At 50.1% G+C, this 27,374-nt stretch overlaps 24 non-coding genes across 24 annotated transcripts; all 24 read left to right on the plus strand.

Annotated features, from left to right (window-relative positions):
• The first annotated feature begins 393 nt into the window (after positions 1 to 393).
• On the plus strand, positions 394 to 512 carry LOC124737399. The gene has a single exon (XR_007009736.1). It is a non-coding gene; the product is annotated as a 5S ribosomal RNA (ribosomal RNA).
• Positions 513 to 1,537: 1,025 nt separating this feature from the next.
• LOC124737363 lies at positions 1,538 to 1,656 on the plus strand. Its single transcript, XR_007009703.1, has one exon. It is a non-coding gene; the product is annotated as a 5S ribosomal RNA (ribosomal RNA).
• Positions 1,657 to 2,681: 1,025 nt separating this feature from the next.
• On the plus strand, positions 2,682 to 2,800 carry LOC124737365. The gene has a single exon (XR_007009705.1). It is a non-coding gene; the product is annotated as a 5S ribosomal RNA (ribosomal RNA).
• A 1,025-nt stretch (positions 2,801 to 3,825) lies between these two features.
• On the plus strand, positions 3,826 to 3,944 carry LOC124737401. Its single transcript, XR_007009738.1, has one exon. It is a non-coding gene; the product is annotated as a 5S ribosomal RNA (ribosomal RNA).
• A 1,025-nt stretch (positions 3,945 to 4,969) lies between these two features.
• Positions 4,970 to 5,088, plus strand: LOC124737366. Its single transcript, XR_007009706.1, has one exon. It is a non-coding gene; the product is annotated as a 5S ribosomal RNA (ribosomal RNA).
• A 1,025-nt stretch (positions 5,089 to 6,113) lies between these two features.
• On the plus strand, positions 6,114 to 6,232 carry LOC124737367. Its single transcript, XR_007009707.1, has one exon. It is a non-coding gene; the product is annotated as a 5S ribosomal RNA (ribosomal RNA).
• A 1,025-nt stretch (positions 6,233 to 7,257) lies between these two features.
• Positions 7,258 to 7,376, plus strand: LOC124737402. The gene has a single exon (XR_007009739.1). It is a non-coding gene; the product is annotated as a 5S ribosomal RNA (ribosomal RNA).
• Positions 7,377 to 8,401: 1,025 nt separating this feature from the next.
• On the plus strand, positions 8,402 to 8,520 carry LOC124737368. Its single transcript, XR_007009708.1, has one exon. It is a non-coding gene; the product is annotated as a 5S ribosomal RNA (ribosomal RNA).
• Positions 8,521 to 9,545: 1,025 nt separating this feature from the next.
• Positions 9,546 to 9,664, plus strand: LOC124737369. Its single transcript, XR_007009709.1, has one exon. It is a non-coding gene; the product is annotated as a 5S ribosomal RNA (ribosomal RNA).
• A 1,025-nt stretch (positions 9,665 to 10,689) lies between these two features.
• Positions 10,690 to 10,808, plus strand: LOC124737370. Its single transcript, XR_007009710.1, has one exon. It is a non-coding gene; the product is annotated as a 5S ribosomal RNA (ribosomal RNA).
• Positions 10,809 to 11,833: 1,025 nt separating this feature from the next.
• On the plus strand, positions 11,834 to 11,952 carry LOC124737371. Its single transcript, XR_007009711.1, has one exon. It is a non-coding gene; the product is annotated as a 5S ribosomal RNA (ribosomal RNA).
• A 1,025-nt stretch (positions 11,953 to 12,977) lies between these two features.
• LOC124737372 lies at positions 12,978 to 13,096 on the plus strand. The gene has a single exon (XR_007009712.1). It is a non-coding gene; the product is annotated as a 5S ribosomal RNA (ribosomal RNA).
• A 1,025-nt stretch (positions 13,097 to 14,121) lies between these two features.
• LOC124737374 lies at positions 14,122 to 14,240 on the plus strand. Its single transcript, XR_007009713.1, has one exon. It is a non-coding gene; the product is annotated as a 5S ribosomal RNA (ribosomal RNA).
• A 1,025-nt stretch (positions 14,241 to 15,265) lies between these two features.
• LOC124737375 lies at positions 15,266 to 15,384 on the plus strand. Its single transcript, XR_007009714.1, has one exon. It is a non-coding gene; the product is annotated as a 5S ribosomal RNA (ribosomal RNA).
• A 1,025-nt stretch (positions 15,385 to 16,409) lies between these two features.
• Positions 16,410 to 16,528, plus strand: LOC124737377. Its single transcript, XR_007009716.1, has one exon. It is a non-coding gene; the product is annotated as a 5S ribosomal RNA (ribosomal RNA).
• Positions 16,529 to 17,553: 1,025 nt separating this feature from the next.
• Positions 17,554 to 17,672, plus strand: LOC124737378. Its single transcript, XR_007009717.1, has one exon. It is a non-coding gene; the product is annotated as a 5S ribosomal RNA (ribosomal RNA).
• Positions 17,673 to 18,697: 1,025 nt separating this feature from the next.
• On the plus strand, positions 18,698 to 18,816 carry LOC124737403. Its single transcript, XR_007009740.1, has one exon. It is a non-coding gene; the product is annotated as a 5S ribosomal RNA (ribosomal RNA).
• A 1,025-nt stretch (positions 18,817 to 19,841) lies between these two features.
• LOC124737379 lies at positions 19,842 to 19,960 on the plus strand. The gene has a single exon (XR_007009718.1). It is a non-coding gene; the product is annotated as a 5S ribosomal RNA (ribosomal RNA).
• A 1,025-nt stretch (positions 19,961 to 20,985) lies between these two features.
• LOC124737404 lies at positions 20,986 to 21,104 on the plus strand. Its single transcript, XR_007009741.1, has one exon. It is a non-coding gene; the product is annotated as a 5S ribosomal RNA (ribosomal RNA).
• Positions 21,105 to 22,129: 1,025 nt separating this feature from the next.
• Positions 22,130 to 22,248, plus strand: LOC124737380. The gene has a single exon (XR_007009719.1). It is a non-coding gene; the product is annotated as a 5S ribosomal RNA (ribosomal RNA).
• A 1,025-nt stretch (positions 22,249 to 23,273) lies between these two features.
• LOC124737405 lies at positions 23,274 to 23,392 on the plus strand. Its single transcript, XR_007009742.1, has one exon. It is a non-coding gene; the product is annotated as a 5S ribosomal RNA (ribosomal RNA).
• Positions 23,393 to 24,417: 1,025 nt separating this feature from the next.
• LOC124737407 lies at positions 24,418 to 24,536 on the plus strand. Its single transcript, XR_007009743.1, has one exon. It is a non-coding gene; the product is annotated as a 5S ribosomal RNA (ribosomal RNA).
• A 1,025-nt stretch (positions 24,537 to 25,561) lies between these two features.
• Positions 25,562 to 25,680, plus strand: LOC124737381. Its single transcript, XR_007009720.1, has one exon. It is a non-coding gene; the product is annotated as a 5S ribosomal RNA (ribosomal RNA).
• A 1,025-nt stretch (positions 25,681 to 26,705) lies between these two features.
• LOC124737382 lies at positions 26,706 to 26,824 on the plus strand. Its single transcript, XR_007009721.1, has one exon. It is a non-coding gene; the product is annotated as a 5S ribosomal RNA (ribosomal RNA).
• The last annotated feature ends 550 nt before the right edge of the window (positions 26,825 to 27,374 follow it).

The following is a 27,374-nucleotide window of genomic DNA, read 5'->3' on the forward strand; positions in this document are numbered from 1 at the left end:
GCACGCGCCAAGCGGATGACAGGAGGTGCAACGAGAAGCTGCGCGTCTCACACACACGGCGGCGCGCCCGCTAGTTCGGCAGTCGCTCTGCTGGCACGTCGGATTGCGGAAGGAAGTGCTTAAAATTACAATTCTGTTCATGTTTTATGTTGTAAAGTTGTTAGCTTGTAACGATGTAATGTTAATAAATAAATTTATAAAGCTCACAAAAAAAAAATACACGAAGCACGTCCTTCCGGCTCATAAGTTTTGGAACTCAGGATTGCGTTCGCGCTAACGTGACGAATTGTCAATAAAAAAAAATGCGGCTGCTTTCGACCGAAAAGTAAGATTTTGTGTGTGTTGGGATAAGAACCGAATGCGAATTCTGCCATGCGCCTACATTATATGGGCGCCAACGGCCATACCATGTTGAGTACACCGGTTCTCGTCCGATCACCGAAGTTAAGCAACATCGGGCGTGGTTAGTACTTGGATGGGTGACCGCCTGGGAACACCACGTGCTGTTGGCTCCCCTTCATTTACTTTTTTTTTTTTTATACCGCCCTCTTTCCATACCACCGTTCTGTTGTGACAAAGATTCTTGCTTAAGCATTTTAAACTACTGTAGTGACCATAAGGTACGAAATTGCAGTAAATGTCTCAGTTTGAGGGAGAATGTGCTAACCAAGTTCGCCAGGATGTCTTTGAAAACGACAAAACAGTACGAATAGGCAGATATGTTCTGAAATACGTCAGCGCCTGTTGTTGTGTAGCGGTGTACAATTCCTACTTCGATATGTAATCATAAAGTTATTCTTTAGTCGTCTCGTCTCGTCTCCTCATCTCCTGCAGACGTTTCTTGTGCTTGCGCTGTTATATGGGCCACGACCCGAGCGGCAGCGAGCGGCAGTCGAGCAAAGTCGGGACAAGTCGGGACGGGGACAGGCACAGGGACAGGAATGGTGCGAATGCACTGCAAATTACGCAAACACCTCGTCTGAGGCGAGGCGAGGCGAGGCGAGGAAGCTCACATCGCCAGCAGTGGCGCCCTCCAACAAGACACTGCCACACCCCGCACAGGCCACACGCCGGCCGGCCGCGCGCCAGCCCTCCTGCGCTGGACGCCAGGGACAAGATGCGTCTTCCGCGAGTGTCGAAGGCTGCACGCGCCAAGCGGATGACAGGAGGTGCAACGAGAAGCTGCGCGTCTCACACACACGGCGGCGCGCCCGCTAGTTCGGCAGTCGCTCTGCTGGCACGTCGGATTGCGGAAGGAAGTGCTTAAAATTACAATTCTGTTCATGTTTTATGTTGTAAAGTTGTTAGCTTGTAACGATGTAATGTTAATAAATAAATTTATAAAGCTCACAAAAAAAAAATACACGAAGCACGTCCTTCCGGCTCATAAGTTTTGGAACTCAGGATTGCGTTCGCGCTAACGTGACGAATTGTCAATAAAAAAAAATGCGGCTGCTTTCGACCGAAAAGTAAGATTTTGTGTGTGTTGGGATAAGAACCGAATGCGAATTCTGCCATGCGCCTACATTATATGGGCGCCAACGGCCATACCATGTTGAGTACACCGGTTCTCGTCCGATCACCGAAGTTAAGCAACATCGGGCGTGGTTAGTACTTGGATGGTTGACCGCCTGGGAACACCACGTGCTGTTGGCTCCCCTTCATTTACTTTTTTTTTTTTTATACCGCCCTCTTTCCATACCACCGTTCTGTTGTGACAAAGATTCTTGCTTAAGCATTTTAAACTACTGTAGTGACCATAAGGTACGAAATTGCAGTAAATGTCTCAGTTTGAGGGAGAATGTGCTAACCAAGTTCGCCAGGAAGTCTTTGAAAACGACAAAACAGTACGAATAGGCAGATATGTTCTGAAATACGTCAGCGCCTGTTGTTGTGTAGCGGTGTACAATTCCTACTTCGATATGTAATCATAAAGTTATTCTTTAGTCGTCTCGTCTCGTCTCCTCATCTCCTGCAGACGTTTCTTGTGCTTGCGCTGTTATATGGGCCACGACCCGAGCGGCAGCGAGCGGCAGTCGAGCAAAGTCGGGACAAGTCGGGACGGGGACAGGCACAGGGACAGGAATGGTGCGAATGCACTGCAAATTACGCAAACACCTCGTCTGAGGCGAGGCGAGGCGAGGCGAGGAAGCTCACATCGCCAGCAGTGGCGCCCTCCAACAAGACACTGCCACACCCCGCACAGGCCACACGCCGGCCGGCCGCGCGCCAGCCCTCCTGCGCTGGACGCCAGGGACAAGATGCGTCTTCCGCGAGTGTCGAAGGCTGCACGCGCCAAGCGGATGACAGGAGGTGCAACGAGAAGCTGCGCGTCTCACACACACGGCGGCGCGCCCGCTAGTTCGGCAGTCGCTCTGCTGGCACGTCGGATTGCGGAAGGAAGTGCTTAAAATTACAATTCTGTTCATGTTTTATGTTGTAAAGTTGTTAGCTTGTAACGATGTAATGTTAATAAATAAATTTATAAAGCTCACAAAAAAAAAATACACGAAGCACGTCCTTCCGGCTCATAAGTTTTGGAACTCAGGATTGCGTTCGCGCTAACGTGACGAATTGTCAATAAAAAAAAATGCGGCTGCTTTCGACCGAAAAGTAAGATTTTGTGTGTGTTGGGATAAGAACCGAATGCGAATTCTGCCATGCGCCTACATTATATGGGCGCCAACGGCCATACCATGTTGAGTACACCGGTTCTCGTCCGATCACCGAAGTTAAGCAACATCGGGCGTGGTTAGTACTTGGATGGTTGACCGCCTGGGAACACCACGTGCTGTTGGCTCCCCTTCATTTACTTTTTTTTTTTTTATACCGCCCTCTTTCCATACCACCGTTCTGTTGTGACAAAGATTCTTGCTTAAGCATTTTAAACTACTGTAGTGACCATAAGGTACGAAATTGCAGTAAATGTCTCAGTTTGAGGGAGAATGTGCTAACCAAGTTCGCCAGGAAGTCTTTGAAAACGACAAAACAGTACGAATAGGCAGATATGTTCTGAAATACGTCAGCGCCTGTTGTTGTGTAGCGGTGTACAATTCCTACTTCGATATGTAATCATAAAGTTATTCTTTAGTCGTCTCGTCTCGTCTCCTCATCTCCTGCAGACGTTTCTTGTGCTTGCGCTGTTATATGGGCCACGACCCGAGCGGCAGCGAGCGGCAGTCGAGCAAAGTCGGGACAAGTCGGGACGGGGACAGGCACAGGGACAGGAATGGTGCGAATGCACTGCAAATTACGCAAACACCTCGTCTGAGGCGAGGCGAGGCGAGGCGAGGAAGCTCACATCGCCAGCAGTGGCGCCCTCCAACAAGACTGTGCCACACCCCGCACAGGCCCTACGCCGGTCGGCCGCGCGCCAGCCCTCCTGCGCTGGACGCCAGGGACAAGATGCGTCTTCCGCGAGTGTCGAAGGCTGCACGCGCCAAGCGGATGACAGGAGGTGCAACGAGAAGCTGCGCGTCTCACACACACGGCGGCGCGCCCGCTAGTTCGGCAGTCGCTCTGCTGGCACGTCGGATTGCGGAAGGAAGTGCTTAAAATTACAATTCTGTTCATGTTTTATGTTGTAAAGTTGTTAGCTTGTAACGATGTAATGTTAATAAATAAATTTATAAAGCTCACAAAAAAAAAATACACGAAGCACGTCCTTCCGGCTCATAAGTTTTGGAACTCAGGATTGCGTTCGCGCTAACGTGACGAATTGTCAATAAAAAAAAATGCGGCTGCTTTCGACCGAAAAGTAAGATTTTGTGTGTGTTGGGATAAGAACCGAATGCGAATTCTGCCATGCGCCTACATTATATGGGCGCCAACGGCCATACCATGTTGAGTACACCGGTTCTCGTCCGATCACCGAAGTTAAGCAACATCGGGCGTGGTTAGTACTTGGATGGGTGACCGCCTGGGAACACCACGTGCTGTTGGCTCCCCTTCATTTACTTTTTTTTTTTTTATACCGCCCTCTTTCCATACCACCGTTCTGTTGTGACAAAGATTCTTGCTTAAGCATTTTAAACTACTGTAGTGACCATAAGGTACGAAATTGCAGTAAATGTCTCAGTTTGAGGGAGAATGTGCTAACCAAGTTCGCCAGGAAGTCTTTGAAAACGACAAAACAGTACGAATAGGCAGATATGTTCTGAAATACGTCAGCGCCTGTTGTTGTGTAGCGGTGTACAATTCCTACTTCGATATGTAATCATAAAGTTATTCTTTAGTCGTCTCGTCTCGTCTCCTCATCTCCTGCAGACGTTTCTTGTGCTTGCGCTGTTATATGGGCCACGACCCGAGCGGCAGCGAGCGGCAGTCGAGCAAAGTCGGGACAAGTCGGGACGGGGACAGGCACAGGGACAGGAATGGTGCGAATGCACTGCAAATTACGCAAACACCTCGTCTGAGGCGAGGCGAGGCGAGGCGAGGAAGCTCACATCGCCAGCAGTGGCGCCCTCCAACAAGACACTGCCACACCCCGCACAGGCCACACGCCGGCCGGCCGCGCGCCAGCCCTCCTGCGCTGGACGCCAGGGACAAGATGCGTCTTCCGCGAGTGTCGAAGGCTGCACGCGCCAAGCGGATGACAGGAGGTGCAACGAGAAGCTGCGCGTCTCACACACACGGCGGCGCGCCCGCTAGTTCGGCAGTCGCTCTGCTGGCACGTCGGATTGCGGAAGGAAGTGCTTAAAATTACAATTCTGTTCATGTTTTATGTTGTAAAGTTGTTAGCTTGTAACGATGTAATGTTAATAAATAAATTTATAAAGCTCACAAAAAAAAAATACACGAAGCACGTCCTTCCGGCTCATAAGTTTTGGAACTCAGGATTGCGTTCGCGCTAACGTGACGAATTGTCAATAAAAAAAAATGCGGCTGCTTTCGACCGAAAAGTAAGATTTTGTGTGTGTTGGGATAAGAACCGAATGCGAATTCTGCCATGCGCCTACATTATATGGGCGCCAACGGCCATACCATGTTGAGTACACCGGTTCTCGTCCGATCACCGAAGTTAAGCAACATCGGGCGTGGTTAGTACTTGGATGGTTGACCGCCTGGGAACACCACGTGCTGTTGGCTCCCCTTCATTTACTTTTTTTTTTTTTATACCGCCCTCTTTCCATACCACCGTTCTGTTGTGACAAAGATTCTTGCTTAAGCATTTTAAACTACTGTAGTGACCATAAGGTACGAAATTGCAGTAAATGTCTCAGTTTGAGGGAGAATGTGCTAACCAAGTTCGCCAGGAAGTCTTTGAAAACGACAAAACAGTACGAATAGGCAGATATGTTCTGAAATACGTCAGCGCCTGTTGTTGTGTAGCGGTGTACAATTCCTACTTCGATATGTAATCATAAAGTTATTCTTTAGTCGTCTCGTCTCGTCTCCTCATCTCCTGCAGACGTTTCTTGTGCTTGCGCTGTTATATGGGCCACGACCCGAGCGGCAGCGAGCGGCAGTCGAGCAAAGTCGGGACAAGTCGGGACGGGGACAGGCACAGGGACAGGAATGGTGCGAATGCACTGCAAATTACGCAAACACCTCGTCTGAGGCGAGGCGAGGCGAGGCGAGGAAGCTCACATCGCCAGCAGTGGCGCCCTCCAACAAGACACTGCCACACCCCGCACAGGCCACACGCCGGCCGGCCGCGCGCCAGCCCTCCTGCGCTGGACGCCAGGGACAAGATGCGTCTTCCGCGAGTGTCGAAGGCTGCACGCGCCAAGCGGATGACAGGAGGTGCAACGAGAAGCTGCGCGTCTCACACACACGGCGGCGCGCCCGCTAGTTCGGCAGTCGCTCTGCTGGCACGTCGGATTGCGGAAGGAAGTGCTTAAAATTACAATTCTGTTCATGTTTTATGTTGTAAAGTTGTTAGCTTGTAACGATGTAATGTTAATAAATAAATTTATGAAGCTCACAAAAAAAAAATACACGAAGCACGTCCTTCCGGCTCATAAGTTTTGGAACTCAGGATTGCGTTCGCGCTAACGTGACGAATTGTCAATAAAAAAAAATGCGGCTGCTTTCGACCGAAAAGTAAGATTTTGTGTGTGTTGGGATAAGAACCGAATGCGAATTCTGCCATGCGCCTACATTATATGGGCGCCAACGGCCATACCATGTTGAGTACACCGGTTCTCGTCCGATCACCGAAGTTAAGCAACATCGGGCGTGGTTAGTACTTGGATGGTTGACCGCCTGGGAACACCACGTGCTGTTGGCTCCCCTTCATTTACTTTTTTTTTTTTTATACCGCCCTCTTTCCATACCACCGTTCTGTTGTGACAAAGATTCTTGCTTAAGCATTTTAAACTACTGTAGTGACCATAAGGTACGAAATTGCAGTAAATGTCTCAGTTTGAGGGAGAATGTGCTAACCAAGTTCGCCAGGAAGTCTTTGAAAACGACAAAACAGTACGAATAGGCAGATATGTTCTGAAATACGTCAGCGCCTGTTGTTGTGTAGCGGTGTACAATTCCTACTTCGATATGTAATCATAAAGTTATTCTTTAGTCGTCTCGTCTCGTCTCCTCATCTCCTGCAGACGTTTCTTGTGCTTGCGCTGTTATATGGGCCACGACCCGAGCGGCAGCGAGCGGCAGTCGAGCAAAGTCGGGACAAGTCGGGACGGGGACAGGCACAGGGACAGGAATGGTGCGAATGCACTGCAAATTACGCAAACACCTCGTCTGAGGCGAGGCGAGGCGAGGCGAGGAAGCTCACATCGCCAGCAGTGGCGCCCTCCAACAAGACTGTGCCACACCCCGCACAGGCCCTACGCCGGTCGGCCGCGCGCCAGCCCTCCTGCGCTGGACGCCAGGGACAAGATGCGTCTTCCGCGAGTGTCGAAGGCTGCACGCGCCAAGCGGATGACAGGAGGTGCAACGAGAAGCTGCGCGTCTCACACACACGGCGGCGCGCCCGCTAGTTCGGCAGTCGCTCTGCTGGCACGTCGGATTGCGGAAGGAAGTGCTTAAAATTACAATTCTGTTCATGTTTTATGTTGTAAAGTTGTTAGCTTGTAACGATGTAATGTTAATAAATAAATTTATAAAGCTCACAAAAAAAAAATACACGAAGCACGTCCTTCCGGCTCATAAGTTTTGGAACTCAGGATTGCGTTCGCGCTAACGTGACGAATTGTCAATAAAAAAAAATGCGGCTGCTTTCGACCGAAAAGTAAGATTTTGTGTGTGTTGGGATAAGAACCGAATGCGAATTCTGCCATGCGCCTACATTATATGGGCGCCAACGGCCATACCATGTTGAGTACACCGGTTCTCGTCCGATCACCGAAGTTAAGCAACATCGGGCGTGGTTAGTACTTGGATGGGTGACCGCCTGGGAACACCACGTGCTGTTGGCTCCCCTTCATTTACTTTTTTTTTTTTTATACCGCCCTCTTTCCATACCACCGTTCTGTTGTGACAAAGATTCTTGCTTAAGCATTTTAAACTACTGTAGTGACCATAAGGTACGAAATTGCAGTAAATGTCTCAGTTTGAGGGAGAATGTGCTAACCAAGTTCGCCAGGAAGTCTTTGAAAACGACAAAACAGTACGAATAGGCAGATATGTTCTGAAATACGTCAGCGCCTGTTGTTGTGTAGCGGTGTACAATTCCTACTTCGATATGTAATCATAAAGTTATTCTTTAGTCGTCTCGTCTCGTCTCCTCATCTCCTGCAGACGTTTCTTGTGCTTGCGCTGTTATATGGGCCACGACCCGAGCGGCAGCGAGCGGCAGTCGAGCAAAGTCGGGACAAGTCGGGACGGGGACAGGCACAGGGACAGGAATGGTGCGAATGCACTGCAAATTACGCAAACACCTCGTCTGAGGCGAGGCGAGGCGAGGCGAGGAAGCTCACATCGCCAGCAGTGGCGCCCTCCAACAAGACACTGCCACACCCCGCACAGGCCACACGCCGGCCGGCCGCGCGCCAGCCCTCCTGCGCTGGACGCCAGGGACAAGATGCGTCTTCCGCGAGTGTCGAAGGCTGCACGCGCCAAGCGGATGACAGGAGGTGCAACGAGAAGCTGCGCGTCTCACACACACGGCGGCGCGCCCGCTAGTTCGGCAGTCGCTCTGCTGGCACGTCGGATTGCGGAAGGAAGTGCTTAAAATTACAATTCTGTTCATGTTTTATGTTGTAAAGTTGTTAGCTTGTAACGATGTAATGTTAATAAATAAATTTATAAAGCTCACAAAAAAAAAATACACGAAGCACGTCCTTCCGGCTCATAAGTTTTGGAACTCAGGATTGCGTTCGCGCTAACGTGACGAATTGTCAATAAAAAAAAATGCGGCTGCTTTCGACCGAAAAGTAAGATTTTGTGTGTGTTGGGATAAGAACCGAATGCGAATTCTGCCATGCGCCTACATTATATGGGCGCCAACGGCCATACCATGTTGAGTACACCGGTTCTCGTCCGATCACCGAAGTTAAGCAACATCGGGCGTGGTTAGTACTTGGATGGTTGACCGCCTGGGAACACCACGTGCTGTTGGCTCCCCTTCATTTACTTTTTTTTTTTTTATACCGCCCTCTTTCCATACCACCGTTCTGTTGTGACAAAGATTCTTGCTTAAGCATTTTAAACTACTGTAGTGACCATAAGGTACGAAATTGCAGTAAATGTCTCAGTTTGAGGGAGAATGTGCTAACCAAGTTCGCCAGGAAGTCTTTGAAAACGACAAAACAGTACGAATAGGCAGATATGTTCTGAAATACGTCAGCGCCTGTTGTTGTGTAGCGGTGTACAATTCCTACTTCGATATGTAATCATAAAGTTATTCTTTAGTCGTCTCGTCTCGTCTCCTCATCTCCTGCAGACGTTTCTTGTGCTTGCGCTGTTATATGGGCCACGACCCGAGCGGCAGCGAGCGGCAGTCGAGCAAAGTCGGGACAAGTCGGGACGGGGACAGGCACAGGGACAGGAATGGTGCGAATGCACTGCAAATTACGCAAACACCTCGTCTGAGGCGAGGCGAGGCGAGGCGAGGAAGCTCACATCGCCAGCAGTGGCGCCCTCCAACAAGACACTGCCACACCCCGCACAGGCCACACGCCGGCCGGCCGCGCGCCAGCCCTCCTGCGCTGGACGCCAGGGACAAGATGCGTCTTCCGCGAGTGTCGAAGGCTGCACGCGCCAAGCGGATGACAGGAGGTGCAACGAGAAGCTGCGCGTCTCACACACACGGCGGCGCGCCCGCTAGTTCGGCAGTCGCTCTGCTGGCACGTCGGATTGCGGAAGGAAGTGCTTAAAATTACAATTCTGTTCATGTTTTATGTTGTAAAGTTGTTAGCTTGTAACGATGTAATGTTAATAAATAAATTTATGAAGCTCACAAAAAAAAAATACACGAAGCACGTCCTTCCGGCTCATAAGTTTTGGAACTCAGGATTGCGTTCGCGCTAACGTGACGAATTGTCAATAAAAAAAAATGCGGCTGCTTTCGACCGAAAAGTAAGATTTTGTGTGTGTTGGGATAAGAACCGAATGCGAATTCTGCCATGCGCCTACATTATATGGGCGCCAACGGCCATACCATGTTGAGTACACCGGTTCTCGTCCGATCACCGAAGTTAAGCAACATCGGGCGTGGTTAGTACTTGGATGGTTGACCGCCTGGGAACACCACGTGCTGTTGGCTCCCCTTCATTTACTTTTTTTTTTTTTATACCGCCCTCTTTCCATACCACCGTTCTGTTGTGACAAAGATTCTTGCTTAAGCATTTTAAACTACTGTAGTGACCATAAGGTACGAAATTGCAGTAAATGTCTCAGTTTGAGGGAGAATGTGCTAACCAAGTTCGCCAGGAAGTCTTTGAAAACGACAAAACAGTACGAATAGGCAGATATGTTCTGAAATACGTCAGCGCCTGTTGTTGTGTAGCGGTGTACAATTCCTACTTCGATATGTAATCATAAAGTTATTCTTTAGTCGTCTCGTCTCGTCTCCTCATCTCCTGCAGACGTTTCTTGTGCTTGCGCTGTTATATGGGCCACGACCCGAGCGGCAGCGAGCGGCAGTCGAGCAAAGTCGGGACAAGTCGGGACGGGGACAGGCACAGGGACAGGAATGGTGCGAATGCACTGCAAATTACGCAAACACCTCGTCTGAGGCGAGGCGAGGCGAGGCGAGGAAGCTCACATCGCCAGCAGTGGCGCCCTCCAACAAGACACTGCCACACCCCGCACAGGCCACACGCCGGCCGGCCGCGCGCCAGCCCTCCTGCGCTGGACGCCAGGGACAAGATGCGTCTTCCGCGAGTGTCGAAGGCTGCACGCGCCAAGCGGATGACAGGAGGTGCAACGAGAAGCTGCGCGTCTCACACACACGGCGGCGCGCCCGCTAGTTCGGCAGTCGCTCTGCTGGCACGTCGGATTGCGGAAGGAAGTGCTTAAAATTACAATTCTGTTCATGTTTTATGTTGTAAAGTTGTTAGCTTGTAACGATGTAATGTTAATAAATAAATTTATGAAGCTCACAAAAAAAAAATACACGAAGCACGTCCTTCCGGCTCATAAGTTTTGGAACTCAGGATTGCGTTCGCGCTAACGTGACGAATTGTCAATAAAAAAAAATGCGGCTGCTTTCGACCGAAAAGTAAGATTTTGTGTGTGTTGGGATAAGAACCGAATGCGAATTCTGCCATGCGCCTACATTATATGGGCGCCAACGGCCATACCATGTTGAGTACACCGGTTCTCGTCCGATCACCGAAGTTAAGCAACATCGGGCGTGGTTAGTACTTGGATGGTTGACCGCCTGGGAACACCACGTGCTGTTGGCTCCCCTTCATTTACTTTTTTTTTTTTTATACCGCCCTCTTTCCATACCACCGTTCTGTTGTGACAAAGATTCTTGCTTAAGCATTTTAAACTACTGTAGTGACCATAAGGTACGAAATTGCAGTAAATGTCTCAGTTTGAGGGAGAATGTGCTAACCAAGTTCGCCAGGAAGTCTTTGAAAACGACAAAACAGTACGAATAGGCAGATATGTTCTGAAATACGTCAGCGCCTGTTGTTGTGTAGCGGTGTACAATTCCTACTTCGATATGTAATCATAAAGTTATTCTTTAGTCGTCTCGTCTCGTCTCCTCATCTCCTGCAGACGTTTCTTGTGCTTGCGCTGTTATATGGGCCACGACCCGAGCGGCAGCGAGCGGCAGTCGAGCAAAGTCGGGACAAGTCGGGACGGGGACAGGCACAGGGACAGGAATGGTGCGAATGCACTGCAAATTACGCAAACACCTCGTCTGAGGCGAGGCGAGGCGAGGCGAGGAAGCTCACATCGCCAGCAGTGGCGCCCTCCAACAAGACTGTGCCACACCCCGCACAGGCCCTACGCCGGTCGGCCGCGCGCCAGCCCTCCTGCGCTGGACGCCAGGGACAAGATGCGTCTTCCGCGAGTGTCGAAGGCTGCACGCGCCAAGCGGATGACAGGAGGTGCAACGAGAAGCTGCGCGTCTCACACACACGGCGGCGCGCCCGCTAGTTCGGCAGTCGCTCTGCTGGCACGTCGGATTGCGGAAGGAAGTGCTTAAAATTACAATTCTGTTCATGTTTTATGTTGTAAAGTTGTTAGCTTGTAACGATGTAATGTTAATAAATAAATTTATAAAGCTCACAAAAAAAAAATACACGAAGCACGTCCTTCCGGCTCATAAGTTTTGGAACTCAGGATTGCGTTCGCGCTAACGTGACGAATTGTCAATAAAAAAAAATGCGGCTGCTTTCGACCGAAAAGTAAGATTTTGTGTGTGTTGGGATAAGAACCGAATGCGAATTCTGCCATGCGCCTACATTATATGGGCGCCAACGGCCATACCATGTTGAGTACACCGGTTCTCGTCCGATCACCGAAGTTAAGCAACATCGGGCGTGGTTAGTACTTGGATGGTTGACCGCCTGGGAACACCACGTGCTGTTGGCTCCCCTTCATTTACTTTTTTTTTTTTTATACCGCCCTCTTTCCATACCACCGTTCTGTTGTGACAAAGATTCTTGCTTAAGCATTTTAAACTACTGTAGTGACCATAAGGTACGAAATTGCAGTAAATGTCTCAGTTTGAGGGAGAATGTGCTAACCAAGTTCGCCAGGAAGTCTTTGAAAACGACAAAACAGTACGAATAGGCAGATATGTTCTGAAATACGTCAGCGCCTGTTGTTGTGTAGCGGTGTACAATTCCTACTTCGATATGTAATCATAAAGTTATTCTTTAGTCGTCTCGTCTCGTCTCCTCATCTCCTGCAGACGTTTCTTGTGCTTGCGCTGTTATATGGGCCACGACCCGAGCGGCAGCGAGCGGCAGTCGAGCAAAGTCGGGACAAGTCGGGACGGGGACAGGCACAGGGACAGGAATGGTGCGAATGCACTGCAAATTACGCAAACACCTCGTCTGAGGCGAGGCGAGGCGAGGCGAGGAAGCTCACATCGCCAGCAGTGGCGCCCTCCAACAAGACACTGCCACACCCCGCACAGGCCACACGCCGGCCGGCCGCGCGCCAGCCCTCCTGCGCTGGACGCCAGGGACAAGATGCGTCTTCCGCGAGTGTCGAAGGCTGCACGCGCCAAGCGGATGACAGGAGGTGCAACGAGAAGCTGCGCGTCTCACACACACGGCGGCGCGCCCGCTAGTTCGGCAGTCGCTCTGCTGGCACGTCGGATTGCGGAAGGAAGTGCTTAAAATTACAATTCTGTTCATGTTTTATGTTGTAAAGTTGTTAGCTTGTAACGATGTAATGTTAATAAATAAATTTATAAAGCTCACAAAAAAAAAATACACGAAGCACGTCCTTCCGGCTCATAAGTTTTGGAACTCAGGATTGCGTTCGCGCTAACGTGACGAATTGTCAATAAAAAAAAATGCGGCTGCTTTCGACCGAAAAGTAAGATTTTGTGTGTGTTGGGATAAGAACCGAATGCGAATTCTGCCATGCGCCTACATTATATGGGCGCCAACGGCCATACCATGTTGAGTACACCGGTTCTCGTCCGATCACCGAAGTTAAGCAACATCGGGCGTGGTTAGTACTTGGATGGTTGACCGCCTGGGAACACCACGTGCTGTTGGCTCCCCTTCATTTACTTTTTTTTTTTTTATACCGCCCTCTTTCCATACCACCGTTCTGTTGTGACAAAGATTCTTGCTTAAGCATTTTAAACTACTGTAGTGACCATAAGGTACGAAATTGCAGTAAATGTCTCAGTTTGAGGGAGAATGTGCTAACCAAGTTCGCCAGGAAGTCTTTGAAAACGACAAAACAGTACGAATAGGCAGATATGTTCTGAAATACGTCAGCGCCTGTTGTTGTGTAGCGGTGTACAATTCCTACTTCGATATGTAATCATAAAGTTATTCTTTAGTCGTCTCGTCTCGTCTCCTCATCTCCTGCAGACGTTTCTTGTGCTTGCGCTGTTATATGGGCCACGACCCGAGCGGCAGCGAGCGGCAGTCGAGCAAAGTCGGGACAAGTCGGGACGGGGACAGGCACAGGGACAGGAATGGTGCGAATGCACTGCAAATTACGCAAACACCTCGTCTGAGGCGAGGCGAGGCGAGGCGAGGAAGCTCACATCGCCAGCAGTGGCGCCCTCCAACAAGACACTGCCACACCCCGCACAGGCCACACGCCGGCCGGCCGCGCGCCAGCCCTCCTGCGCTGGACGCCAGGGACAAGATGCGTCTTCCGCGAGTGTCGAAGGCTGCACGCGCCAAGCGGATGACAGGAGGTGCAACGAGAAGCTGCGCGTCTCACACACACGGCGGCGCGCCCGCTAGTTCGGCAGTCGCTCTGCTGGCACGTCGGATTGCGGAAGGAAGTGCTTAAAATTACAATTCTGTTCATGTTTTATGTTGTAAAGTTGTTAGCTTGTAACGATGTAATGTTAATAAATAAATTTATAAAGCTCACAAAAAAAAAATACACGAAGCACGTCCTTCCGGCTCATAAGTTTTGGAACTCAGGATTGCGTTCGCGCTAACGTGACGAATTGTCAATAAAAAAAAATGCGGCTGCTTTCGACCGAAAAGTAAGATTTTGTGTGTGTTGGGATAAGAACCGAATGCGAATTCTGCCATGCGCCTACATTATATGGGCGCCAACGGCCATACCATGTTGAGTACACCGGTTCTCGTCCGATCACCGAAGTTAAGCAACATCGGGCGTGGTTAGTACTTGGATGGTTGACCGCCTGGGAACACCACGTGCTGTTGGCTCCCCTTCATTTACTTTTTTTTTTTTTATACCGCCCTCTTTCCATACCACCGTTCTGTTGTGACAAAGATTCTTGCTTAAGCATTTTAAACTACTGTAGTGACCATAAGGTACGAAATTGCAGTAAATGTCTCAGTTTGAGGGAGAATGTGCTAACCAAGTTCGCCAGGAAGTCTTTGAAAACGACAAAACAGTACGAATAGGCAGATATGTTCTGAAATACGTCAGCGCCTGTTGTTGTGTAGCGGTGTACAATTCCTACTTCGATATGTAATCATAAAGTTATTCTTTAGTCGTCTCGTCTCGTCTCCTCATCTCCTGCAGACGTTTCTTGTGCTTGCGCTGTTATATGGGCCACGACCCGAGCGGCAGCGAGCGGCAGTCGAGCAAAGTCGGGACAAGTCGGGACGGGGACAGGCACAGGGACAGGAATGGTGCGAATGCACTGCAAATTACGCAAACACCTCGTCTGAGGCGAGGCGAGGCGAGGCGAGGAAGCTCACATCGCCAGCAGTGGCGCCCTCCAACAAGACACTGCCACACCCCGCACAGGCCACACGCCGGCCGGCCGCGCGCCAGCCCTCCTGCGCTGGACGCCAGGGACAAGATGCGTCTTCCGCGAGTGTCGAAGGCTGCACGCGCCAAGCGGATGACAGGAGGTGCAACGAGAAGCTGCGCGTCTCACACACACGGCGGCGCGCCCGCTAGTTCGGCAGTCGCTCTGCTGGCACGTCGGATTGCGGAAGGAAGTGCTTAAAATTACAATTCTGTTCATGTTTTATGTTGTAAAGTTGTTAGCTTGTAACGATGTAATGTTAATAAATAAATTTATAAAGCTCACAAAAAAAAAATACACGAAGCACGTCCTTCCGGCTCATAAGTTTTGGAACTCAGGATTGCGTTCGCGCTAACGTGACGAATTGTCAATAAAAAAAAATGCGGCTGCTTTCGACCGAAAAGTAAGATTTTGTGTGTGTTGGGATAAGAACCGAATGCGAATTCTGCCATGCGCCTACATTATATGGGCGCCAACGGCCATACCATGTTGAGTACACCGGTTCTCGTCCGATCACCGAAGTTAAGCAACATCGGGCGTGGTTAGTACTTGGATGGTTGACCGCCTGGGAACACCACGTGCTGTTGGCTCCCCTTCATTTACTTTTTTTTTTTTTATACCGCCCTCTTTCCATACCACCGTTCTGTTGTGACAAAGATTCTTGCTTAAGCATTTTAAACTACTGTAGTGACCATAAGGTACGAAATTGCAGTAAATGTCTCAGTTTGAGGGAGAATGTGCTAACCAAGTTCGCCAGGAAGTCTTTGAAAACGACAAAACAGTACGAATAGGCAGATATGTTCTGAAATACGTCAGCGCCTGTTGTTGTGTAGCGGTGTACAATTCCTACTTCGATATGTAATCATAAAGTTATTCTTTAGTCGTCTCGTCTCGTCTCCTCATCTCCTGCAGACGTTTCTTGTGCTTGCGCTGTTATATGGGCCACGACCCGAGCGGCAGCGAGCGGCAGTCGAGCAAAGTCGGGACAAGTCGGGACGGGGACAGGCACAGGGACAGGAATGGTGCGAATGCACTGCAAATTACGCAAACACCTCGTCTGAGGCGAGGCGAGGCGAGGCGAGGAAGCTCACATCGCCAGCAGTGGCGCCCTCCAACAAGACTGTGCCACACCCCGCACAGGCCCTACGCCGGTCGGCCGCGCGCCAGCCCTCCTGCGCTGGACGCCAGGGACAAGATGCGTCTTCCGCGAGTGTCGAAGGCTGCACGCGCCAAGCGGATGACAGGAGGTGCAACGAGAAGCTGCGCGTCTCACACACACGGCGGCGCGCCCGCTAGTTCGGCAGTCGCTCTGCTGGCACGTCGGATTGCGGAAGGAAGTGCTTAAAATTACAATTCTGTTCATGTTTTATGTTGTAAAGTTGTTAGCTTGTAACGATGTAATGTTAATAAATAAATTTATAAAGCTCACAAAAAAAAAATACACGAAGCACGTCCTTCCGGCTCATAAGTTTTGGAACTCAGGATTGCGTTCGCGCTAACGTGACGAATTGTCAATAAAAAAAAATGCGGCTGCTTTCGACCGAAAAGTAAGATTTTGTGTGTGTTGGGATAAGAACCGAATGCGAATTCTGCCATGCGCCTACATTATATGGGCGCCAACGGCCATACCATGTTGAGTACACCGGTTCTCGTCCGATCACCGAAGTTAAGCAACATCGGGCGTGGTTAGTACTTGGATGGTTGACCGCCTGGGAACACCACGTGCTGTTGGCTCCCCTTCATTTACTTTTTTTTTTTTTATACCGCCCTCTTTCCATACCACCGTTCTGTTGTGACAAAGATTCTTGCTTAAGCATTTTAAACTACTGTAGTGACCATAAGGTACGAAATTGCAGTAAATGTCTCAGTTTGAGGGAGAATGTGCTAACCAAGTTCGCCAGGAAGTCTTTGAAAACGACAAAACAGTACGAATAGGCAGATATGTTCTGAAATACGTCAGCGCCTGTTGTTGTGTAGCGGTGTACAATTCCTACTTCGATATGTAATCATAAAGTTATTCTTTAGTCGTCTCGTCTCGTCTCCTCATCTCCTGCAGACGTTTCTTGTGCTTGCGCTGTTATATGGGCCACGACCCGAGCGGCAGCGAGCGGCAGTCGAGCAAAGTCGGGACAAGTCGGGACGGGGACAGGCACAGGGACAGGAATGGTGCGAATGCACTGCAAATTACGCAAACACCTCGTCTGAGGCGAGGCGAGGCGAGGCGAGGAAGCTCACATCGCCAGCAGTGGCGCCCTCCAACAAGACACTGCCACACCCCGCACAGGCCACACGCCGGCCGGCCGCGCGCCAGCCCTCCTGCGCTGGACGCCAGGGACAAGATGCGTCTTCCGCGAGTGTCGAAGGCTGCACGCGCCAAGCGGATGACAGGAGGTGCAACGAGAAGCTGCGCGTCTCACACACACGGCGGCGCGCCCGCTAGTTCGGCAGTCGCTCTGCTGGCACGTCGGATTGCGGAAGGAAGTGCTTAAAATTACAATTCTGTTCATGTTTTATGTTGTAAAGTTGTTAGCTTGTAACGATGTAATGTTAATAAATAAATTTATAAAGCTCACAAAAAAAAAATACACGAAGCACGTCCTTCCGGCTCATAAGTTTTGGAACTCAGGATTGCGTTCGCGCTAACGTGACGAATTGTCAATAAAAAAAAATGCGGCTGCTTTCGACCGAAAAGTAAGATTTTGTGTGTGTTGGGATAAGAACCGAATGCGAATTCTGCCATGCGCCTACATTATATGGGCGCCAACGGCCATACCATGTTGAGTACACCGGTTCTCGTCCGATCACCGAAGTTAAGCAACATCGGGCGTGGTTAGTACTTGGATGGTTGACCGCCTGGGAACACCACGTGCTGTTGGCTCCCCTTCATTTACTTTTTTTTTTTTTATACCGCCCTCTTTCCATACCACCGTTCTGTTGTGACAAAGATTCTTGCTTAAGCATTTTAAACTACTGTAGTGACCATAAGGTACGAAATTGCAGTAAATGTCTCAGTTTGAGGGAGAATGTGCTAACCAAGTTCGCCAGGAAGTCTTTGAAAACGACAAAACAGTACGAATAGGCAGATATGTTCTGAAATACGTCAGCGCCTGTTGTTGTGTAGCGGTGTACAATTCCTACTTCGATATGTAATCATAAAGTTATTCTTTAGTCGTCTCGTCTCGTCTCCTCATCTCCTGCAGACGTTTCTTGTGCTTGCGCTGTTATATGGGCCACGACCCGAGCGGCAGCGAGCGGCAGTCGAGCAAAGTCGGGACAAGTCGGGACGGGGACAGGCACAGGGACAGGAATGGTGCGAATGCACTGCAAATTACGCAAACACCTCGTCTGAGGCGAGGCGAGGCGAGGCGAGGAAGCTCACATCGCCAGCAGTGGCGCCCTCCAACAAGACTGTGCCACACCCCGCACAGGCCCTACGCCGGTCGGCCGCGCGCCAGCCCTCCTGCGCTGGACGCCAGGGACAAGATGCGTCTTCCGCGAGTGTCGAAGGCTGCACGCGCCAAGCGGATGACAGGAGGTGCAACGAGAAGCTGCGCGTCTCACACACACGGCGGCGCGCCCGCTAGTTCGGCAGTCGCTCTGCTGGCACGTCGGATTGCGGAAGGAAGTGCTTAAAATTACAATTCTGTTCATGTTTTATGTTGTAAAGTTGTTAGCTTGTAACGATGTAATGTTAATAAATAAATTTATAAAGCTCACAAAAAAAAAATACACGAAGCACGTCCTTCCGGCTCATAAGTTTTGGAACTCAGGATTGCGTTCGCGCTAACGTGACGAATTGTCAATAAAAAAAAATGCGGCTGCTTTCGACCGAAAAGTAAGATTTTGTGTGTGTTGGGATAAGAACCGAATGCGAATTCTGCCATGCGCCTACATTATATGGGCGCCAACGGCCATACCATGTTGAGTACACCGGTTCTCGTCCGATCACCGAAGTTAAGCAACATCGGGCGTGGTTAGTACTTGGATGGGTGACCGCCTGGGAACACCACGTGCTGTTGGCTCCCCTTCATTTACTTTTTTTTTTTTTATACCGCCCTCTTTCCATACCACCGTTCTGTTGTGACAAAGATTCTTGCTTAAGCATTTTAAACTACTGTAGTGACCATAAGGTACGAAATTGCAGTAAATGTCTCAGTTTGAGGGAGAATGTGCTAACCAAGTTCGCCAGGAAGTCTTTGAAAACGACAAAACAGTACGAATAGGCAGATATGTTCTGAAATACGTCAGCGCCTGTTGTTGTGTAGCGGTGTACAATTCCTACTTCGATATGTAATCATAAAGTTATTCTTTAGTCGTCTCGTCTCGTCTCCTCATCTCCTGCAGACGTTTCTTGTGCTTGCGCTGTTATATGGGCCACGACCCGAGCGGCAGCGAGCGGCAGTCGAGCAAAGTCGGGACAAGTCGGGACGGGGACAGGCACAGGGACAGGAATGGTGCGAATGCACTGCAAATTACGCAAACACCTCGTCTGAGGCGAGGCGAGGCGAGGCGAGGAAGCTCACATCGCCAGCAGTGGCGCCCTCCAACAAGACACTGCCACACCCCGCACAGGCCACACGCCGGCCGGCCGCGCGCCAGCCCTCCTGCGCTGGACGCCAGGGACAAGATGCGTCTTCCGCGAGTGTCGAAGGCTGCACGCGCCAAGCGGATGACAGGAGGTGCAACGAGAAGCTGCGCGTCTCACACACACGGCGGCGCGCCCGCTAGTTCGGCAGTCGCTCTGCTGGCACGTCGGATTGCGGAAGGAAGTGCTTAAAATTACAATTCTGTTCATGTTTTATGTTGTAAAGTTGTTAGCTTGTAACGATGTAATGTTAATAAATAAATTTATAAAGCTCACAAAAAAAAAATACACGAAGCACGTCCTTCCGGCTCATAAGTTTTGGAACTCAGGATTGCGTTCGCGCTAACGTGACGAATTGTCAATAAAAAAAAATGCGGCTGCTTTCGACCGAAAAGTAAGATTTTGTGTGTGTTGGGATAAGAACCGAATGCGAATTCTGCCATGCGCCTACATTATATGGGCGCCAACGGCCATACCATGTTGAGTACACCGGTTCTCGTCCGATCACCGAAGTTAAGCAACATCGGGCGTGGTTAGTACTTGGATGGTTGACCGCCTGGGAACACCACGTGCTGTTGGCTCCCCTTCATTTACTTTTTTTTTTTTTATACCGCCCTCTTTCCATACCACCGTTCTGTTGTGACAAAGATTCTTGCTTAAGCATTTTAAACTACTGTAGTGACCATAAGGTACGAAATTGCAGTAAATGTCTCAGTTTGAGGGAGAATGTGCTAACCAAGTTCGCCAGGAAGTCTTTGAAAACGACAAAACAGTACGAATAGGCAGATATGTTCTGAAATACGTCAGCGCCTGTTGTTGTGTAGCGGTGTACAATTCCTACTTCGATATGTAATCATAAAGTTATTCTTTAGTCGTCTCGTCTCGTCTCCTCATCTCCTGCAGACGTTTCTTGTGCTTGCGCTGTTATATGGGCCACGACCCGAGCGGCAGCGAGCGGCAGTCGAGCAAAGTCGGGACAAGTCGGGACGGGGACAGGCACAGGGACAGGAATGGTGCGAATGCACTGCAAATTACGCAAACACCTCGTCTGAGGCGAGGCGAGGCGAGGCGAGGAAGCTCACATCGCCAGCAGTGGCGCCCTCCAACAAGACTGTGCCACACCCCGCACAGGCCCTACGCCGGTCGGCCGCGCGCCAGCCCTCCTGCGCTGGACGCCAGGGACAAGATGCGTCTTCCGCGAGTGTCGAAGGCTGCACGCGCCAAGCGGATGACAGGAGGTGCAACGAGAAGCTGCGCGTCTCACACACACGGCGGCGCGCCCGCTAGTTCGGCAGTCGCTCTGCTGGCACGTCGGATTGCGGAAGGAAGTGCTTAAAATTACAATTCTGTTCATGTTTTATGTTGTAAAGTTGTTAGCTTGTAACGATGTAATGTTAATAAATAAATTTATAAAGCTCACAAAAAAAAAATACACGAAGCACGTCCTTCCGGCTCATAAGTTTTGGAACTCAGGATTGCGTTCGCGCTAACGTGACGAATTGTCAATAAAAAAAAATGCGGCTGCTTTCGACCGAAAAGTAAGATTTTGTGTGTGTTGGGATAAGAACCGAATGCGAATTCTGCCATGCGCCTACATTATATGGGCGCCAACGGCCATACCATGTTGAGTACACCGGTTCTCGTCCGATCACCGAAGTTAAGCAACATCGGGCGTGGTTAGTACTTGGATGGGTGACCGCCTGGGAACACCACGTGCTGTTGGCTCCCCTTCATTTACTTTTTTTTTTTTTATACCGCCCTCTTTCCATACCACCGTTCTGTTGTGACAAAGATTCTTGCTTAAGCATTTTAAACTACTGTAGTGACCATAAGGTACGAAATTGCAGTAAATGTCTCAGTTTGAGGGAGAATGTGCTAACCAAGTTCGCCAGGAAGTCTTTGAAAACGACAAAACAGTACGAATAGGCAGATATGTTCTGAAATACGTCAGCGCCTGTTGTTGTGTAGCGGTGTACAATTCCTACTTCGATATGTAATCATAAAGTTATTCTTTAGTCGTCTCGTCTCGTCTCCTCATCTCCTGCAGACGTTTCTTGTGCTTGCGCTGTTATATGGGCCACGACCCGAGCGGCAGCGAGCGGCAGTCGAGCAAAGTCGGGACAAGTCGGGACGGGGACAGGCACAGGGACAGGAATGGTGCGAATGCACTGCAAATTACGCAAACACCTCGTCTGAGGCGAGGCGAGGCGAGGCGAGGAAGCTCACATCGCCAGCAGTGGCGCCCTCCAACAAGACACTGCCACACCCCGCACAGGCCACACGCCGGCCGGCCGCGCGCCAGCCCTCCTGCGCTGGACGCCAGGGACAAGATGCGTCTTCCGCGAGTGTCGAAGGCTGCACGCGCCAAGCGGATGACAGGAGGTGCAACGAGAAGCTGCGCGTCTCACACACACGGCGGCGCGCCCGCTAGTTCGGCAGTCGCTCTGCTGGCACGTCGGATTGCGGAAGGAAGTGCTTAAAATTACAATTCTGTTCATGTTTTATGTTGTAAAGTTGTTAGCTTGTAACGATGTAATGTTAATAAATAAATTTATAAAGCTCACAAAAAAAAAATACACGAAGCACGTCCTTCCGGCTCATAAGTTTTGGAACTCAGGATTGCGTTCGCGCTAACGTGACGAATTGTCAATAAAAAAAAATGCGGCTGCTTTCGACCGAAAAGTAAGATTTTGTGTGTGTTGGGATAAGAACCGAATGCGAATTCTGCCATGCGCCTACATTATATGGGCGCCAACGGCCATACCATGTTGAGTACACCGGTTCTCGTCCGATCACCGAAGTTAAGCAACATCGGGCGTGGTTAGTACTTGGATGGTTGACCGCCTGGGAACACCACGTGCTGTTGGCTCCCCTTCATTTACTTTTTTTTTTTTTATACCGCCCTCTTTCCATACCACCGTTCTGTTGTGACAAAGATTCTTGCTTAAGCATTTTAAACTACTGTAGTGACCATAAGGTACGAAATTGCAGTAAATGTCTCAGTTTGAGGGAGAATGTGCTAACCAAGTTCGCCAGGAAGTCTTTGAAAACGACAAAACAGTACGAATAGGCAGATATGTTCTGAAATACGTCAGCGCCTGTTGTTGTGTAGCGGTGTACAATTCCTACTTCGATATGTAATCATAAAGTTATTCTTTAGTCGTCTCGTCTCGTCTCCTCATCTCCTGCAGACGTTTCTTGTGCTTGCGCTGTTATATGGGCCACGACCCGAGCGGCAGCGAGCGGCAGTCGAGCAAAGTCGGGACAAGTCGGGACGGGGACAGGCACAGGGACAGGAATGGTGCGAATGCACTGCAAATTACGCAAACACCTCGTCTGAGGCGAGGCGAGGCGAGGCGAGGAAGCTCACATCGCCAGCAGTGGCGCCCTCCAACAAGACTGTGCCACACCCCGCACAGGCCCTACGCCGGTCGGCCGCGCGCCAGCCCTCCTGCGCTGGACGCCAGGGACAAGATGCGTCTTCCGCGAGTGTCGAAGGCTGCACGCGCCAAGCGGATGACAGGAGGTGCAACGAGAAGCTGCGCGTCTCACACACACGGCGGCGCGCCCGCTAGTTCGGCAGTCGCTCTGCTGGCACGTCGGATTGCGGAAGGAAGTGCTTAAAATTACAATTCTGTTCATGTTTTATGTTGTAAAGTTGTTAGCTTGTAACGATGTAATGTTAATAAATAAATTTATAAAGCTCACAAAAAAAAAATACACGAAGCACGTCCTTCCGGCTCATAAGTTTTGGAACTCAGGATTGCGTTCGCGCTAACGTGACGAATTGTCAATAAAAAAAAATGCGGCTGCTTTCGACCGAAAAGTAAGATTTTGTGTGTGTTGGGATAAGAACCGAATGCGAATTCTGCCATGCGCCTACATTATATGGGCGCCAACGGCCATACCATGTTGAGTACACCGGTTCTCGTCCGATCACCGAAGTTAAGCAACATCGGGCGTGGTTAGTACTTGGATGGGTGACCGCCTGGGAACACCACGTGCTGTTGGCTCCCCTTCATTTACTTTTTTTTTTTTTATACCGCCCTCTTTCCATACCACCGTTCTGTTGTGACAAAGATTCTTGCTTAAGCATTTTAAACTACTGTAGTGACCATAAGGTACGAAATTGCAGTAAATGTCTCAGTTTGAGGGAGAATGTGCTAACCAAGTTCGCCAGGAAGTCTTTGAAAACGACAAAACAGTACGAATAGGCAGATATGTTCTGAAATACGTCAGCGCCTGTTGTTGTGTAGCGGTGTACAATTCCTACTTCGATATGTAATCATAAAGTTATTCTTTAGTCGTCTCGTCTCGTCTCCTCATCTCCTGCAGACGTTTCTTGTGCTTGCGCTGTTATATGGGCCACGACCCGAGCGGCAGCGAGCGGCAGTCGAGCAAAGTCGGGACAAGTCGGGACGGGGACAGGCACAGGGACAGGAATGGTGCGAATGCACTGCAAATTACGCAAACACCTCGTCTGAGGCGAGGCGAGGCGAGGCGAGGAAGCTCACATCGCCAGCAGTGGCGCCCTCCAACAAGACTGTGCCACACCCCGCACAGGCCCTACGCCGGTCGGCCGCGCGCCAGCCCTCCTGCGCTGGACGCCAGGGACAAGATGCGTCTTCCGCGAGTGTCGAAGGCTGCACGCGCCAAGCGGATGACAGGAGGTGCAACGAGAAGCTGCGCGTCTCACACACACGGCGGCGCGCCCGCTAGTTCGGCAGTCGCTCTGCTGGCACGTCGGATTGCGGAAGGAAGTGCTTAAAATTACAATTCTGTTCATGTTTTATGTTGTAAAGTTGTTAGCTTGTAACGATGTAATGTTAATAAATAAATTTATAAAGCTCACAAAAAAAAAATACACGAAGCACGTCCTTCCGGCTCATAAGTTTTGGAACTCAGGATTGCGTTCGCGCTAACGTGACGAATTGTCAATAAAAAAAAATGCGGCTGCTTTCGACCGAAAAGTAAGATTTTGTGTGTGTTGGGATAAGAACCGAATGCGAATTCTGCCATGCGCCTACATTATATGGGCGCCAACGGCCATACCATGTTGAGTACACCGGTTCTCGTCCGATCACCGAAGTTAAGCAACATCGGGCGTGGTTAGTACTTGGATGGGTGACCGCCTGGGAACACCACGTGCTGTTGGCTCCCCTTCATTTACTTTTTTTTTTTTTATACCGCCCTCTTTCCATACCACCGTTCTGTTGTGACAAAGATTCTTGCTTAAGCATTTTAAACTACTGTAGTGACCATAAGGTACGAAATTGCAGTAAATGTCTCAGTTTGAGGGAGAATGTGCTAACCAAGTTCGCCAGGAAGTCTTTGAAAACGACAAAACAGTACGAATAGGCAGATATGTTCTGAAATACGTCAGCGCCTGTTGTTGTGTAGCGGTGTACAATTCCTACTTCGATATGTAATCATAAAGTTATTCTTTAGTCGTCTCGTCTCGTCTCCTCATCTCCTGCAGACGTTTCTTGTGCTTGCGCTGTTATATGGGCCACGACCCGAGCGGCAGCGAGCGGCAGTCGAGCAAAGTCGGGACAAGTCGGGACGGGGACAGGCACAGGGACAGGAATGGTGCGAATGCACTGCAAATTACGCAAACACCTCGTCTGAGGCGAGGCGAGGCGAGGCGAGGAAGCTCACATCGCCAGCAGTGGCGCCCTCCAACAAGACACTGCCACACCCCGCACAGGCCACACGCCGGCCGGCCGCGCGCCAGCCCTCCTGCGCTGGACGCCAGGGACAAGATGCGTCTTCCGCGAGTGTCGAAGGCTGCACGCGCCAAGCGGATGACAGGAGGTGCAACGAGAAGCTGCGCGTCTCACACACACGGCGGCGCGCCCGCTAGTTCGGCAGTCGCTCTGCTGGCACGTCGGATTGCGGAAGGAAGTGCTTAAAATTACAATTCTGTTCATGTTTTATGTTGTAAAGTTGTTAGCTTGTAACGATGTAATGTTAATAAATAAATTTATAAAGCTCACAAAAAAAAAATACACGAAGCACGTCCTTCCGGCTCATAAGTTTTGGAACTCAGGATTGCGTTCGCGCTAACGTGACGAATTGTCAATAAAAAAAAATGCGGCTGCTTTCGACCGAAAAGTAAGATTTTGTGTGTGTTGGGATAAGAACCGAATGCGAATTCTGCCATGCGCCTACATTATATGGGCGCCAACGGCCATACCATGTTGAGTACACCGGTTCTCGTCCGATCACCGAAGTTAAGCAACATCGGGCGTGGTTAGTACTTGGATGGTTGACCGCCTGGGAACACCACGTGCTGTTGGCTCCCCTTCATTTACTTTTTTTTTTTTTATACCGCCCTCTTTCCATACCACCGTTCTGTTGTGACAAAGATTCTTGCTTAAGCATTTTAAACTACTGTAGTGACCATAAGGTACGAAATTGCAGTAAATGTCTCAGTTTGAGGGAGAATGTGCTAACCAAGTTCGCCAGGAAGTCTTTGAAAACGACAAAACAGTACGAATAGGCAGATATGTTCTGAAATACGTCAGCGCCTGTTGTTGTGTAGCGGTGTACAATTCCTACTTCGATATGTAATCATAAAGTTATTCTTTAGTCGTCTCGTCTCGTCTCCTCATCTCCTGCAGACGTTTCTTGTGCTTGCGCTGTTATATGGGCCACGACCCGAGCGGCAGCGAGCGGCAGTCGAGCAAAGTCGGGACAAGTCGGGACGGGGACAGGCACAGGGACAGGAATGGTGCGAATGCACTGCAAATTACGCAAACACCTCGTCTGAGGCGAGGCGAGGCGAGGCGAGGAAGCTCACATCGCCAGCAGTGGCGCCCTCCAACAAGACTGTGCCACACCCCGCACAGGCCCTACGCCGGTCGGCCGCGCGCCAGCCCTCCTGCGCTGGACGCCAGGGACAAGATGCGTCTTCCGCGAGTGTCGAAGGCTGCACGCGCCAAGCGGATGACAGGAGGTGCAACGAGAAGCTGCGCGTCTCACACACACGGCGGCGCGCCCGCTAGTTCGGCAGTCGCTCTGCTGGCACGTCGGATTGCGGAAGGAAGTGCTTAAAATTACAATTCTGTTCATGTTTTATGTTGTAAAGTTGTTAGCTTGTAACGATGTAATGTTAATAAATAAATTTATAAAGCTCACAAAAAAAAAATACACGAAGCACGTCCTTCCGGCTCATAAGTTTTGGAACTCAGGATTGCGTTCGCGCTAACGTGACGAATTGTCAATAAAAAAAAATGCGGCTGCTTTCGACCGAAAAGTAAGATTTTGTGTGTGTTGGGATAAGAACCGAATGCGAATTCTGCCATGCGCCTACATTATATGGGCGCCAACGGCCATACCATGTTGAGTACACCGGTTCTCGTCCGATCACCGAAGTTAAGCAACATCGGGCGTGGTTAGTACTTGGATGGTTGACCGCCTGGGAACACCACGTGCTGTTGGCTCCCCTTCATTTACTTTTTTTTTTTTTATACCGCCCTCTTTCCATACCACCGTTCTGTTGTGACAAAGATTCTTGCTTAAGCATTTTAAACTACTGTAGTGACCATAAGGTACGAAATTGCAGTAAATGTCTCAGTTTGAGGGAGAATGTGCTAACCAAGTTCGCCAGGAAGTCTTTGAAAACGACAAAACAGTACGAATAGGCAGATATGTTCTGAAATACGTCAGCGCCTGTTGTTGTGTAGCGGTGTACAATTCCTACTTCGATATGTAATCATAAAGTTATTCTTTAGTCGTCTCGTCTCGTCTCCTCATCTCCTGCAGACGTTTCTTGTGCTTGCGCTGTTATATGGGCCACGACCCGAGCGGCAGCGAGCGGCAGTCGAGCAAAGTCGGGACAAGTCGGGACGGGGACAGGCACAGGGACAGGAATGGTGCGAATGCACTGCAAATTACGCAAACACCTCGTCTGAGGCGAGGCGAGGCGAGGCGAGGAAGCTCACATCGCCAGCAGTGGCGCCCTCCAACAAGACACTGCCACACCCCGCACAG

This window comes from Schistocerca piceifrons, unplaced genomic scaffold, assembly GCF_021461385.2.
Source record: "Schistocerca piceifrons isolate TAMUIC-IGC-003096 unplaced genomic scaffold, iqSchPice1.1 HiC_scaffold_1699, whole genome shotgun sequence".
Classification (NCBI taxonomy): Eukaryota; Metazoa; Arthropoda; class Insecta; order Orthoptera; family Acrididae; genus Schistocerca; species Schistocerca piceifrons.